Source organism: Nannospalax galili, unplaced genomic scaffold, assembly GCF_000622305.1.
Source record: "Nannospalax galili isolate Female #2095 unplaced genomic scaffold, S.galili_v1.0 scaffold2893, whole genome shotgun sequence".
In the NCBI taxonomy this organism is placed as follows: domain Eukaryota; kingdom Metazoa; phylum Chordata; class Mammalia; order Rodentia; family Spalacidae; genus Nannospalax; species Nannospalax galili.
This window is the reverse complement of record NW_008332965.1, coordinates 396328-400776: the sequence shown is the minus strand read 5'-3', so window position 1 is coordinate 400776 and position 4449 is coordinate 396328. Positions and strand designations below refer to the sequence as shown.

The 4449-nt window shown below is 40.3% G+C and overlaps 1 pseudogene; it reads right to left on the bottom strand.

Annotated features, from left to right (window-relative positions):
- Window positions 1-986: 986 nt before the first annotated feature.
- Window positions 987-4449, bottom strand: part of LOC103729755 — a 9250-nt pseudogene continuing 5787 nt past the window's right edge.

Below are 4449 nucleotides of genomic sequence, written 5' to 3'. Positions count from 1 at the left end.
AAGCTGCATGGAATTTCATTCAAGGCCTCCCACGGTCTAGTCTAATGCCATTCTAACCCAGAAGCTTCATTTCTTGGCCTTCCTCACCTCTAGGAGGCACTGACCTCCAGCAGCAATCTGAAATGCTATTTTAAACACTGCAGCATGTCCTCATTGCCTTCTGAAGATACTCTTCCAAGGATGCCCCTACTCCTTTAGCTCCCCATGGATAGGCGAACTAGCCTAGGTGTCACTTCTTCCAGGAAACACTCCTTTCATCCTACCTGCTCATCCTAGAAGAGCACAATCGTCTCAAAGTTCTCCTTCAGTACAAGACTGACTTTTCCAGGTATGAAAAACAAACAGAACTACTTGGAAAGACAAAGCATAAATAAGATGACAATAGCTAACTTAGTTCCTCGACCTCCAAGTCCCCAAGATAAGAAAAAGTACAGTTTAGACCTCAAAGAACTTACAACCTTGATCGAGAGATAAGACTTGGGGACATGAAGCAATATTAAACCAGAACCACAAGTTATGTAATATCACACTCACTTTAATAATATTGACAAGAAGCTGTGTATATTTATTGTGTGCTGGCACTCTTCTAAGTACTAGAAAATTGTGTGTGTGCTTGCATGCGTGTGTGTGTGTGTGTGTGTGTGTGTGTGTGTGTGTGTGTCCTTACTAGCATATCGGTTCTCTGAGGAAAAATAGAATCTAGACCTTTACATCTTAAGAGCCTAAGATTTAATTCCATGAAAGTTCCCTGAGTTGTGTTGTGCTAACCTGCATTGTAGACTGAATTACAGATAAAAAGATACTGCATCTGGTTTCCAGAACATGCATAAACCTGGATTTTGTTATTATAAAATGATAATATACATTTAGGAGTTTTGTAGACTTGATTCATTTCTTATCATAAGGAAACAGTATTATGACAATTCTATTTCTAAAGTGTAATTCCATTTTATAAAAACACTGAAAAAGTGTCATTTATACATTTGCTAGTTTGTATCAGCACCCTCTTTGTCCAAGTACTTGAAGTAGGTTACAAGAGAAACCATGAAGGCAGGAAATATAGAAAACACATAACCTAGAAGAAAGAGACACTCCTTCAGTATGGATGGGAGCTGCAGGAGGCAGGCGAGCCATTTGTTAAGGAGAAAGAGACTGTGGCCATGGTTGGATGCCAGACTGACCACCACAATCATGTGGACAGCTTAATCAGATCTAGATTGCTGGACTCACTCCAGGGGATTCAAATAGGTCTCCATGGAGCCCTGGAACCTGGCTTTCTAAGATAATTGCCTAATTCCCTGTTCATTCCTATAAACAGCCAAATTTAGAAGACTACACTGAGGGAAACCACTGAAATATCACAAATTCAGTGAGCTTGGAGTATGAGGCTCTATTTGAATATGCTACACGATTCTAGCAAAAGAGATATGTAAGTAATCTAGAATAGGAAGCTTTGGGGTGCTTGTTACCTCTAGCCTCAAAATGGAGACATTTAGTTACCAGTCATGAAAAGGTGGTCCATATCACGTGATGGTCTACTCACTTCCACCAAAAATCAAGCTTTAATTTAGGTATGTGGATGCTGTGATGTGTGGGTGGATGACTGCTCAAGACATCCATTTACGGAGCCACATCAGTCACATCCTGGTCTACATGGAGTGACACAACTGCCCATTTGGTGGGTGCAATAGTGTCACTTATTTCCCCAAGCCTCAGAAAGCCTTCTGAGGCAAATGTCCCAAGTACAGTGGTAGAATACTAAATTCAGCTCTGTCTCAAAATAACACACTTTTATTTTCAGCCCATTGCTTGATGAAGTACTACTTTTGTTTGGTAATAGAATCTTGGCACTAAGCATATCCTGACCTTTAAAGCCTGGAAATTTAAGATTAACATAATGGTAGGGAAGGGAAATCTACTTTCAGAGAAAGATTGGCATCACACTCAGCCTTCCCAGCTCATGCACCAGTGCACACACACAAATGCATCTAGGCTAACTTAACTCTTCAGGGAACTCTGACTGTCAATCTCTGCTGAGGAAACCCCAGTCTAGCTTTGTAAACACGAGATGAAACAGAGCATAGTTTATTATGTGGTTAATTTCAAGAATTGTGTAGTGCTAATTACACTAACCAGTACATTGTCGTTTATGGACATTTCCTTCACACAGGGCAGTCTATTAATACTATGTTCTCCTGAATTCTGAACTTTGCTCAGTACAGCAGATTTTCTGCATGTTTGCCACCCCTGGTGTGTACGTGTAAATTGAGCATAATTGTGACAGTTTCCGAGCACTTAACATAGTAACATTCAAAATACTCAAATATTCGAACTTTTACAAATTTAGGGAACTTAAACTTCTTAAGAATGATTTTTTCTCCACTTTTGAAGCTAAATTTTTCATTTGAATGTAAAAACAATTCTACTGACCACTGATGTATTTTTATTCATTTAAATAAGACTTTTTTTTTTTGGTATTTTTTGAGACAGGGTCTACCTGTAGCCCCAGCTGTCCTGGATGTAGATGAGGCTGACCTTGAGCTCACAGAGATCAACCTGCCTCTGCCTCCCAAGTGCTAGGATTAAAGGCCTGTGCCACCATACCCGGCTTAAATAAGACTTTTTAAAAGTATGTTAAACTTTGTCATGAAACATTTTTCTGTAATGTAGTAACGTTTTCCAAAACTCATCTCAACTCTAGTGATACTGATTTTTCAGTTCTCCATCATGATATGTGTTGGTAGGCCATCACAGGCTCATATGATTCACAGAGCTACTTGCCCAAACTCAGTAGTTCCAGATTACTGTGATTTTGTAGTTCTAGAGCACTGGAGTTTTTAGAATAGCTTAACGGTCTGTAGACATTCTCATCTGACAGGCCGCTATTTCTTAGCACTGCTGTGGTCCTGCCTCAGAAACTACCTCCTACTTATAATTTGGGAAGTCAGATAAACTTATTATTTCTAATTTTGTGGCATAAATTTTAGTTATGCAGAAAAAATATTTTTGGCTCTTTTTATCAGTAGATAAGCTATTAACAGAAGAGGCCTACAGACTAATTTCTTGGACGCACCCATGGTACGACCCTGGCAGCCAGTGGTTTTGGTGTGCTGTCCTCAGACATGAAGGCCCCGGAAGTGTCACAGCCCCTAGTGAGCTCTAATCTTCTTCAGTCGCTCCAGAGCTTGTTGTCTAGACCATTGTCCAGAACCTGACTCTATTTTCCATCCTTTACATCCTTCTGTCTGTTCAAGAACCAGTCTGGGATCTTGTACTGGTGAGGATTCTGCATGATGATGATCATACTTTCCACTTCATCCTCACTGAGCTCTCCAGCCTTCTTGGTGAGGTCAGTGTCTGCTTTCCACAACACCACATGAGCATATCTTCACCCCACACCCTTAATGGCAGTGATTGCAAAGGCTGTTTTCTGCCGCCCTTCAGTGTTGGTGTTGAGTACTCAAAAGTGTCCTGGAACTTCTCAGGGATCACTGAAGACGTGGCAGTGACACAGTGGCGGTGTGTAGGCCTCCTGTGGAAGAGAGCTTGGTGCTTTGTTTGTTTGTTTGTTTGTTGTTTGTTTGTTGAGACAAGGTTTCACTATGTAACCCAGACTGGCCTGTAACCCGCTATATAGCCTAGACAGAACTTGAACTTGTTATCCTCCTGCCTCAATCTGCCAAGGATTACATGTGTATGGCAGCATATCTGGCTCAGTTTAATATTTTTATTATATTTTAAATATTTGAAGTTATCAGAGAAGGAATTCTAGGCTATTGTGATATGTTATATAAGTGAACATAAAATACATGACATGTAAGGTAAATGAATAGCCAAAAAGCCTAGAGGAACTTCTCATCAGTGGACAGTGTGTGTAGTTTCTAAAACATTCCTCTGGTCTGTGGCACATAGTAAAAGTACCTACACTTTTCAGTACTGAGTGCATTCACAGAGCAGTTCAATATACTGCTGGTGTCAGTTTGAGTGTTAGTGAAACTTTGCAAGTATAGATCACAATGTGTTCACAGAGTCTGCTCAGCAAAAATTCATACTGGGAAATAATAATGGGTCATATGATCCCATTGGCTAAGAGTTAGATATTCTAAGTGGACAAAGTGTCCCAGACCTTGACAAAAAAAAAGAATAAATTTTAAGAAGCTGCTGGAAAATTAGAAATATTACTAAAATAAAAGACACAGAAACACTTTTTTAAATATTTTATTTTTATTTTATGTGTATGTGTGTATTGCCTGCATGTAGGTAAGTGCACCCGTGCCGTGCAATGCCCGCGGAGGACAGAAGAGGCTGTCTGATCCCCTGGAACTGGAGTCACGGACAGCTGTTAGCTGCCATGTGGGTGCTGGGATTCGAACCCAGGTCTTCTGAAAGAACAACCAGTGTTCCCAACTGCTGAGCCATCTCTCCAGCCCCAGAAACACTTTTAATATT